Source organism: Mastomys coucha, chromosome X (assembly GCF_008632895.1).
Source record: "Mastomys coucha isolate ucsf_1 chromosome X, UCSF_Mcou_1, whole genome shotgun sequence".
Classification (NCBI taxonomy): domain Eukaryota; kingdom Metazoa; phylum Chordata; class Mammalia; order Rodentia; family Muridae; genus Mastomys; species Mastomys coucha.
Window position 1 is genome coordinate 76809657 of NC_045030.1, and position 11689 is coordinate 76821345.

At 37.9% G+C, this 11689-nt stretch overlaps 1 protein-coding gene and 1 pseudogene across 1 annotated transcript in view; one reads left to right on the top strand and one right to left on the bottom strand.

The window, feature by feature from the left end:
* The window catches only part of Gab3 (GRB2 associated binding protein 3), a 54765-nt gene that overhangs the window by 24686 nt on the left and 18390 nt on the right, over window positions 1-11689 (bottom strand). The window lies entirely within an intron of this gene.
* LOC116090751 lies at window positions 1178-4818 on the top strand (annotated as a pseudogene).

An 11689-nucleotide genomic window follows, 5' to 3' on the forward strand; every position in this document is an offset into this window, starting at 1 on the left:
ATTGGGAGTCTTCACTCTCTTCTATACCTATTATCCTTAGGTTTGGTCTTCTCATTCCATCCTGGATTCCTGGATGTTTTGGGTTAGGAGCTTTTTGTTTTTTTGCATTTTCTTTGACTGTTGTGTCAATGTCTTCTATGGTGTCTTCTGCCCCTGAGATTCTCTCTTCTATCTCTTGTATTCTGTTGGTGATGCTTGCATCTAGGACTCCTGATTTTTTTCCCAGGTTTTGTATGGCCAGGGTTGTCTCTCTGATTTCTTTGTTGTTTCTATTTCCATTATTAGATTCTGGATGTTTTTGTTCATTTCCTTCACCTGTTTGATTGTGTTTTCCTGTAGTTCTTTAAGGGATTTTTGTGTTTCCTCTTGAAGGGCTTCTACCTATTTACCTGTGTTCTCCTGTATTTCTTTGAGGGTGCGATTTTTATCTTTCTCCAAGTCCTATATCATCATCATGAGAAGTGAATTTAGATCTGAATCTTGCTTTTCTAGTATGATCGTGTGTCCAGAACTTGCTATGGTAGGAGTATTGGGTTCTGATGATACCAAGTGACCTTGGTTTGTCTTGCTTATATTTTTATGCTTGCCCTGCATCAGCTGGTTATCTCTAGTGCTACCTGCCCTTGTTAAATCTGACTGGAGCCTGTCCTTCCTGTGACCCTGTTTGTGTCAGAACTCCTCAGAGTCAAGCTGTCTCTGTGATCCTGTGATTCTGGAATCCTGTGACCCTGGGCTTGTTAGCGCACCTGGGAGTGGAGCTTCTTCTGGGTGTTTTGGGACTGGCTGCAGAGTATGCGCCCAAGGTGTGCTCAGGGCACGGGCTGGCCCAGGCAGACTGGAAGCAACCCAAGCCACTAGACTGGCAGAGTTCCTGTATGTCTGGGTCCTGCTGGTCCCAGTTACTCCCATTGTTGGGACAGATGTGTCCTCCTCACCTCTGATCCTCGGCATGTTATAGTGCCTGGGTGTGGAGCTTCCTCTGGGTGTTGTAGGTTGGAAAGAACCTGAGCCACTGGGCTGGTGGAGTTCCTGTGTGCCTGGTCCCGCTGGTCCCCTCAAGTAGAATTTATAATAGTTATGGAAGTCTTGGTTCAACATTTGAAAATCAATTACCATATTCCACATTAAGTCCTAGGAATATTGTGAGACTTTGATCTCCTTATGAATGTTGTGAATGATGGCAACTAGTGAGCAGCAAAATAACACTGGTGATATAAGGAACCAGCATTATCATGTTAGAAGCCTAGGAAAGAGTGTAAACAATGGGTATTCAGCAGAGAAGTTCATGTCTCTCCCCCAAAAGCCTATTTAACTTTTGTGTAAAATTGAGTTGTTTACATTTTCATATGACACTTTTTGCAAAATAAACTTTTTGATACTCAAAAATGGCTAACAAAATTACATGATCATAGCTACAGATGCAGAAAAAAACATTTAAAATCCAGTATCCATTCATGATTTAAAGGGGGGTTGACTGCTGCAAAGACAGTGAAGTGGTTAAGAGCATGTTTTGCTCTTGTAAAACACCTAAATTCAGTCCCCAATACCTACATCAAGCAGCTCACAAGTCCCTGTAACTCCAATTCCAAAGAGATTCAATACCTCTGACCTCTATAGGCACCAGCACTTGTGTGCATATAACCAAACACTCACTGTCTCTGTCTCTCTCCCTCTCCCCCTCCTTCTCTCTCTCTCTCTCTCTCTCTCTCTCTTAAAAAATACTCTCAGTAAACTAGGAATAAAGAGGAACTTCCTCAACTTGATAAAGAAAGCTACAGGGCAGGCAATGTAGCTAGATCAAGTCCATGAATTCAGTCTCAAGTACTAAGGAAGGAAGATAGTGAGGTAGAGGGTGGGCAGGGAGTGGGGGATGGAGAAAAGGAGGAAGAAGGGAAGGGTGGAGAGAAGGAATGGAAAATCTAGAAAGAAATCTATGGCTAACACCATACTTAATGGTAAGAAATTCAAGGGGCTGGTAAGATGGCTCAGTGGGTAAAAGCACCAACTACTCTTTCAAAGGTCATGAGTTCAAATCCCAGCAACCACATGGTGGTTCACAACCACCCATAATGAAATCTGACACCCTCTTCTGGGGTGTCTGAAGACAGCTACAGTGTCCTCATTTAAAATAATAAATAAATCTTTGAAAAAAATTCAAAATATTCCTTCTAAAAATCATGAAAAATTCAAGGATACTCCCTCTCTGTACTGTTTTTAACATTGTGTTATAAATAATAATAAATACAATATGACAAGAAATGGAAGAATATACAGATTGGGAAGGAGGAAATTAAACTTGTTTTTGTTGCTAGGCATGGTGGTGTATCTGTAATTTCAGCAGTCAGGAGGCTTAGGCAGGAAAACCAAGTCTAATACAGGGTACATAGTAAGTTTAAAGCTAGTCTAGGCAACTTGAGACTTTATCTCACAAAAACAAAATTCCACATACAACATTATTACAAAGAAATCTTTTAAAAAGTCAACAAGATTTTCCTGGAATAATAGGTTATCTTTGCAGGGTTTTAGGAAATAAAGTTAATACAAGTCCATCAGTTCCCTATACAGTAGCAATGAACAAGTAGGATTTGAAATAAAAAATGCAATATAGTTTATACTAGTACCCCCTTAAATGTAATATATTACTTAGGTACAAACCTAACAATATATGTATAAAATTGAAAATTTCTGGTGAAATAAATCAATGGAGGGGGTATAGAAATGGCCAGTTGGTAAAGTGCTTATTTTGCAAGCATTAGAATTTGAATTTGGATGCCCAGCATCCACATAAAAGCTATTATAACAACCCACATTTGTAACTCCAGTGATGGCAATATAGACAGGAAAATCCCTGGAACTCACTGGCCAGATAGTCTAGCTTACTGATGAACTTCAGATTCAGTGAGAGACCCCGTTTTAAAAATAAGGTAGAGAACAATAGAAGAAAACATTCAAAACTGACTTGTAGCCTCCACATACATACAGACATACACCATACACAATAAATTAAATGGGCCCTGGAAATGTGGCTCAGTGGTTAATAGAACATGCTGCCCTTTCAGAGTTTGATTCCCAACACCATGTTGGGTAGTTAACAACTATCTGTGATGCAGCTTCTTGGATCTGATGACCTCTTCTGGACTTCACGGGCGCTTGTACTCACATGTACACATACTCATACACAGATATACACATATATTTAAAATATACAAAATAAATATTTTTAATTAAATACATAGAGAATATGCCATTTTCATTAAAATTATTGATTTACAAATAAATCAATACTGTCAAGATGTCCATTTCCAACTTCATCTACAAATACAGTATAATTCTAATCAAATTACAGAAAGCTGGGGGGCCTTAGAGCTGTCTCAGCAGTTAAGAGCAGTGGATGCTCCTACAGAAAACCTGGGTTCAATTCTCATCATCCACATGACAGCTCAATATTGCCTGTAACTCCAGATCTGACACCTTCACACAGACATGCATATATCAATGCACATAAAATAAAAATCAACCATTTAAAAATACAGAAAAATGGCTTTTGGATGGAGATACGAGAAGACGAGATGTAGCTACTAGTGTCTGCCAGGTAGATCGCCACCAGAGAATTTAGATTTAATTGGCTTACAAGATTAGAATTTTAGTTGATGCTCCCAGCAATTGAGTTACCGTTGTATGTGAACTAAGTTTGTGTGGTGTTTTCCTTCATGCGGTGGCTCAACTGGGTTCCAGAGAGAAAGATCTTGGTAATGTTCTGACCTCTTCAAATGCAAAAGCTGTTAATGAATGGTACAACAGAGAGAGTGATAGTGTGGCTGAGTCTAAGAAAGAAGAGGCCCAAGAAGAGTTAAAAGGAGCTGAACAGAGTGGCAGTGATGATAAAAAAAAATGATGAGGAAATCAACAGATAAGAATTTGGAAATCATTGTTACCAATGGTTATAAAGATAGCTTTGCTCAGGATATACAGAGTGACATTCATACTGATTCTTCCCAGAGTTCCAGAAGCAGTGAAGATAAAAAGCCTGGAAATCAGAGCTCACAGTGGACAGGAAACACTGTTGTCTGTGTTCACCAAGATTCAAATGAAGATCACAGTGAAGCTGCTTCAAGAATACATCTTCTGGCAAGTGATTCAGATAGTGAAGTACACTGTGATTCTATGGAACAATTTGGACAAGAAAAGTATTACTTAGGTGGTGATCCTACTCAGCACTTGGAAAGTTTTGATTTTGTGAAGATTCTTAACAATCTCCTGGAAATGGCAGCATTGGGAAAATGTATATGGTTGCAGTCAAGGGAAAAGGTGAAGTGAAACATGGAGAAGATGGCAAAAGTGGAGTACCACACTGTGAGAAGAGAGGCGGAGAGAGCAAAGACTTTTCCAGTGTCAGGAGAGGGAGAATAGGGCATAGAATGACACATATGAGCAAAGGAAGGAACCAGGGGTCGGCAACTAGGAAGTGGAGGTAATGGAGAATGCTGGGGCTCAGACCAAGGCAGCCTCAATGAGCAGATCACTCTTGTGCTCATTAGATTGCAGGAGGATATACAGAATGTCCTTCAGAGTCTTCATAAACTGGAAACACTAACTGCTTCGCAGAAGAAATTATCATTGCAGACAAGTAATCAGCCCTCTTCACAGAGACCATCTTGGTTACCCTTTGAGAAGTCCCCTGGTGCATTAGCTTTTGCTATTCTATAGCTTTTTATTGCTCAGTGGTTGGTGCATTTGTATTATCAAAAGAAGAAGAAGGAAACTAAATTGAAGAAATGGCCTTCTACTCAAGAAGACTGCTGGGTCTGGATGACCTAAGATATGGATTGGAAATGAAGTAGACTTCACAAGAAAATTTCAGTAATTTCATTTGTGATGATTATATTTCTTGTTTTTGTCCAGTAGTTTGGTTTATATACATATACAAATGGTAACATTTTAAAAACTAATATTGTTGATACTTGAAAAATTAATCTCAACTAGATTTTTAAGTAGCATCCATAGACTTATACTATTTTTGAGTTTGAAGAACTTTAAGTTATTAATTATTGTTCAGTAACGATCATCTGATTTTCTCCCATAAGAATGATAAGCTGCATTCCTAAGGTATAGCTACAATTATGATAAAATTTATACTTTTTACTTTTCTAAATTAAACACAAGAAAGAATGTAAAATCAAGAGTGGCTTTTAAATGAGGTTAAATCAATTTTGTATCAGTCACTGAACTGTCAGCTACGTAGCAGAAAACTGATGGAAGAGTCCTCTGCATTCTTTGTGGTTTGCATAGAAGACTGGGCTCTATTTAGTGGCTGGATTTCCCTGGCTTGCTCAGGGAAACTCAGAGAATCATCGTCCTTGTACTATGCTTACTGTTTACAAATGATTCACTGAACAGACTTAACTTGATGATGCAAATGAAAAATAGGCCTACTGTAGGTGTAGAAGTATATTCCAACTCTAGAGATGGTTAATCAGATTTTAATTCAACCATACACACTTAATTCTTTGTAATAAATTTTCTTTTAAGTGAGGATATCTACTGGCTGCTTCATAGGGTGCTTTGCAATAAGATGAAAATTTAATTATACTGTTTTTACTAAGGTAAAAGAAAGCATGAAAATCCTGTTTTGTGCAAGTGGTAAATGACAGTGTGAATTTTTAACCTCTTAGTGCCTCAGTTTTCCTTTGGGGTATACTTCACAAGGTATCAGAAGTATTTTCAGTCTACAGGTCTCTATGTCCACATAATTAAGGAATGCCTAACTAATGGAAACTTAAGTTCCTTCTAGCTATTAGAACAAAAGGAAGATTAATTTAGATCCTGGAAGACTGTATTTGAAAAATAATCTTCCTTGTGCACTTTCTCAAACCTGTGCTCAGTAATATACTTTATGCTTTGAAGATTTAATTTAAAAACTTTCTAGCAAATCCTTTCCCACTTTTCCTTTTGAGACAGGGTCTGGGTAGCTCATGCCAGCCTCCAGTTATCTATGTAGCTAAAGATGACCTTGATGACCTGATGCTCCTGTCTCTCCTCTTTCTCAGTTTCTGGGACCCCCGGGCATGTACCACCATGGCCAGCTTTGGATAAATACACTTTAATTTGTTCTTGATTTATATGATGTTGGGGGCATTAGCATTCGGTATTGAATATTTTCAGTAAGAGGGAAAGAATCCATCTCCAGAATATAGGGTTGTTCCTTGAAAAAAAAGTATGAGAACATAATTTGCTTGTCCTAGACTTTACAAAAAAAAAATTTATTTTTTAAATGTTTTTTACCCTTCTTTTTTATTTTGTCATATTCTTTAAAGTTTATAAAATATTATAACAATAAAAATGAGTATTATGAAAATTGTTTGATATAAAACAATCAATTGAACAGTCCTATGCAGATGCTTGTCTACAGCAATACTGAAAACACATACATTTGTCTCAATATAAATTTTAAATAACTCCAAACATATTAACTGTTCATTTAAAAAAATACATCACTACTAGTATTTTTTAAAATGAACATAAATAGATAAATAGCTAAAGTCTTTTTGTTTCTTCATTTTGGTTTTAGTAGAGCTTAAATCTTGGCTCTTACTGTGGTACAAGCCCAAAATAAGAACAATTTTTAGATATTGGACTTCATTGTAATAAGGCTGTACTTCAATGACCCTCACATCACACAAGGATTTTGCCTCCATTGTAGCTAAGCTAAGAGTTGACAGTTCTGCGCACCAAGGAATGAATTGTAGGCACAATTTTTGGATGCAGACTTCCTGCAATGGTCAAAGTTGTTTGACTTGAGTGATTGTCTTCATTCTCAGCCCACAAAAAACAGGTTACATCCATTTAAGAAATGCTGTGTGTATCAAGATGGTCTATCCACGAAGTCATTCACCAACTGTTTCAATGAACAATGGTTCTGCTTGGAGGGTGGTACAGACATTAGGTGCGGGTAAGAATCTAGTTCATTAGCTGTGATGATTTGGAAAAGCATTCATCTTAGAGAAAGAGTAACTTATAAAGTCCTCTTCTTCAACTTAATACAAGAGTTACAAACATCAAGCAAAGCATTCAGTCTCACTGTTGTTCTTTTACAAGCCACCTCCCAAATTAATTGTCTACATTTCTTTTGGCTGTATAAATAATTTTGAAATATGTAAGCTGTTCTGAAAACCATTGTTTAGTGTAAAAACATCAAATAAACAATTCTACTAATAGAGAGGCTGAGATAGGAGAAGCATGATTTCAAGACCATTATGTTGTACACAGCAAGACAGTGTCATGTACAAATAAGCAGAAAGTGTATATGGATTGTACAGTATTGGACCTATTTCTCCAATTACTAAATTAGAGAGACCACCAGATGATAGCCAACAAATTTTCAATTCCTTATACTTTTGAATTTGAATCAATTAGGATAAGTTGGTAATATTAATTTTCACATTAAGAGATATTAAGAAAAAGTAATTGTTACTTCCTGTTATTTTTGTTGTTAGAGGTGGAATTGTGTTTGTGTGGGTTTGTCGAAAGATTACTTTCTTTATTCTTCTAGGGTGTAGTTTTGCTCCTATGTTGGTGTTTTCCATCTATTATCCTTTGTAGGGCTGGATTTGTGGCAAAATATTGTGTAAATTTTGTTTTGTCATGGAATATCTTGGATTCTCCATCTATGGTAATTGAGAGTTTTGCTGGGTATGGTAGCCTGGGCTGGCATTTGTGTTCTCTTAGGGTCTGTATGACAACTTCCCAGGATTTTCTAGCTTTCATAGTCTCTGGTGTGAAGTCTGATGTAATTCTGATAGGCCTGCTTTTATATGTTACTTGACCCTTTTCCCTTACTGCTTTTAAAACTTGTTCTTTGTTTAATGTATTTGGTGTTTTGATTATTATGTGATAGGAGGAATTTCTTTTCTGGTCCAGTCTATTTGGAGTTCTGTAGGCTTCTTGTATGTTCATGGGCATCTCTTTCTTTAGGTTAGGGAAGTTTTCTTCTATAATTTTGTTGAAGATATTTACTGGCTCATTACATTTGGAGTCTTCACTCTCTTCTATACCTATTAGCCTTAGGTTCGGTCTTCTCATTGCATCCTGGATTTCCTGGATGTTTTGGGTTAGGAGCTTTTTGCTTTTTGCATTTTCTTTGACTGTAGTGTCAATGTTTTCTATAGTATCTTCTGCACCTGAGATTCTCTCTTCTATCTCTTGTATTCTGTTGGTGATACTTGCATCTGTGACTCCTGATCTCTTTCCTAGGTTTTCTTTCTCCAGGGTTGACTCCCTTTGTGACTTCTTTTTTGTTTCTATTTCCATTTTTAGATCCTGGATGGTTTTGTTCATTTCCTTTACCTGTTTGATTTTGTTTTCCTGTAATTCTTCAAGGGATTTTTGTGTTTATTCTTTAAGGGCTTCTAGTTGAATACCTGTGTTCTCCTGTATTTCTTTAAGGAAGTTATTTACGTCCTTCTTAAAGTCCTGTATCATCATCATGAGAAGTGATTTTAGATCTGAATCTTGCTTTTCCAGTGTGATGGTGTGTCCAGGACTTGCTATGGTGGGAGAATTGGGTTCTGATGATGCTTAGTAACCTTGGTTTCTGTTGCTTATGTTATTACACTTGCCTCCCATCATCTGGTTATTCCTAGTGCTACCTGCCCTTGATATATCTGACTGGGGCCTATCCTACCTGAGATTCTGGTTGTGTCATTACTCCTCAGAGTCAAGCTGTCTCTGTGATCCTGTGATTCTGGGATCCTGTGATCCTGGGCCCTTTAGAGCGCCTGGGAGTGGAGCTTCCTCTGGGTGTTGTGGGACTGGCTACAAAATTTGTGCCCAAGGTCTGCCCAGAGCACCAGCCCAGATAGACTGGAGGGAACTTGTGCCACTGGTGGAGTTCCTGCATACCTAGGTCCCACTGGTCCTAGTTACTCCCGGTGTTGGGACAGATGTTATGTCCTCCTCACCTCTGATTCTCTGATCCTGGGCTTGTTAGAGCGCCTGGGAGTGGAGTTTCCTCTGGGTGTTGTGGAACTGGCTGTGATCCTCTGATCCTCTACAAATTTTTGAAAACTGTAACTTTATTTTAAAATTATGTATCACAACTAGGTTGATCTCCCTAAAATGATCTTTAAAATGGCTTTTGCTTATGATTAAAAAACCTCAATCTATCTTCTACTTTATAGAAGAAGAAGAAGAAAAAAGCAAATAACTGAATTATTATAGAAAACTTTAGACCTGTGGAGTTTTTTATTTTAAATTATGGAAGAAGTTGGTATGATAAAGTGATGGCTTTTTTTTCTTATATAAATGACATGCAAATCAAAGATGTAACCAGTTGTGATTCATTTCAAGTAGTCAAGTGTAACTAAGTCCTAAGGGCAACCATTTGTATCTTATATATCAGAATTACTTTATAGTTTAAAAGCAATTTGTACACGTCTTGAATATAAAGGATGTAATTATAGGATATAGTGGTAATGTTTTAAAACATGAGCCTCATTTTAAAAATTGACAGCTATGGTATTTTTTAATGATCAGGTTTTCTGTTTATTGTAAAACTAAGTTAAAAAATAAAAGGTTAATGAGAAAAAATAAAGAAAGTTGGTGTATGTATATAAATAGTTTCTATTTAAAATTTATGTGGACAGGAAAAAATACAGAAGACCTCAGAAAATGGAGAGATTTCCCATGCTTATGGATTGGTAGGACTGACATAGTAAAAATGGCCATCCTACCAAAAGCAATCTACAGATTCAGTGAAATCCACACCAAAATTCCAACTCAATTCTTCACAGACTTGGAAAGAGCAATTTACAAACCCACATGGAAAAGCAAAGAACCCAGGTTAGCAAAAACAATTCTTAACAATAAAAGAATTTCTGGAGGAATCATCATCCCTGGCTTCAAACTGTGCTACAGAGCAATTGTGATAAAAACTGTGTGGGATTGGTACAGAGACAGGCAGAAAGATCAATGGAATAGAACAGAAGACCCAGAATGAACCCACACACCTATGGTCATTTGATCTTTGACAAAGGAGCTAAAACCATCCAGTGGAAAAAAGACAGCATTTTCAACAAATGATGCTGGTTCAACTGGTGGGTCAACATGTAGAAGAATGCAAATGGATCCACTCCTATCTCCTTGTACAAAGCTCAAATCCAAGTGGATCAAGGACCTCCACATAAAACCAGATATACTGAATCTAATAGAAGAGAAAGTGGAACACATGGGCACAGGGGAAAATTTCTTGAACAGAACACCAATAGCTTATGCTCTAAGATCAAGAATTGACAAATGGGACCTCATAAAATTGCAAAGCTTCTGTAAGGCAAAGGACACTGTCAATAGGACAAAACTGCAACCAACAACTTGTGAAAAGATCTTTAACAATAGTATATCTGATAAAGGGCTAATATCCAATATATACAAAGAACTCAAGAAATTAGACTCCAGAGAAGCAAATAACCCTATTAAAAAATGGGGAACAGAGCTAAACAGAGAATTCTCAACCAAGGAAACTCGAAAGGCTGAGAAACACCTAAAAAAATGTTCAACATCCTTAGTCATCAGGGAAATGCTAATCAAAACAATCCTTAGGGCATAGGTTATTTCTGGTCTGTTTGGGCCAATGTCCTGAGCAGACCTTGGGTGCAAATTCTTCAGCCAGTCCCACAACACCCAGAGGAAGATCCACTCCCAGGCACTCTGCCACACCCAGGATCCTAAGGATCAGAGGTGAGGAAGACACAACATCTCTCCCAGGGAGTAATTGGGACCAGCAGGACCCAGGCATGCAGGAACTCCACCCGACCAGTGGCAAGGGTTACTTCTGGTCTGTCTGGTCTAGTGCCCTGAGCAGACCTTGGGAGCAAACCCTGCAGCCAGTCCCATAATTTCCAGGGGAAGCTATATTCCCAGGTGCTTTAATTAGCACAGGATCACAGGATCCAAGAATCACAGGATCAGAGAGACAGCTTGACTCTGAGGAGTTCTGACATAACTAGGATCACAGGAAGGACAGACCACAGTCTGATTTAGCCAGGGCAGGTTACCCTAGAGATAACCAGATGGCAGGAGGCAAGCATAAGAACATAAGCAACAGAAACCAAAGTTACCTGGTATTATCAGAACCCAATTCTCCCACCATAGCAAGTCCTGGATGCACCACCAAACTGGAAAAGCAAGATTCAGATATAAAAACACTTCTCATGATGATGATAGAGGACTTTAAGAAGGACATAAATCACTCCCTTAAAGAAATACAGGAGAACACAGGTATTCAACTAGAAGCCTTTAAAGAGTAAACCCAAAAATCCCACAAGGAACTACAGGAAAACACAATCAAACAGGTGAAGGAAATGAATAAAACCATCCAGGATCTAAAAATGGAAATAGAAACAATAAAGAAGTCACAAAAGAAGACAACCTTGGAGATAAAAAACCTGGAAAAGAGATCAGGAGTCATAGATGCAAGCATCACCAACAAAATACAAGAGATAGAAGAGAGAATCTCAGGGGTAGAAGATACCATAGAAAACATTGACACAACAGTCAAAGAAAATGGAAAAAAGCTAAAAGGCCCTAACCTAAAACATCCAGGAAATCTAGGACACAATGAGAAGGCCAAACCTAAATATAATAGGTATAGAAGAGAGTGAAGGCTCCCAACTTAAAGGGACAATAAATATCTTCA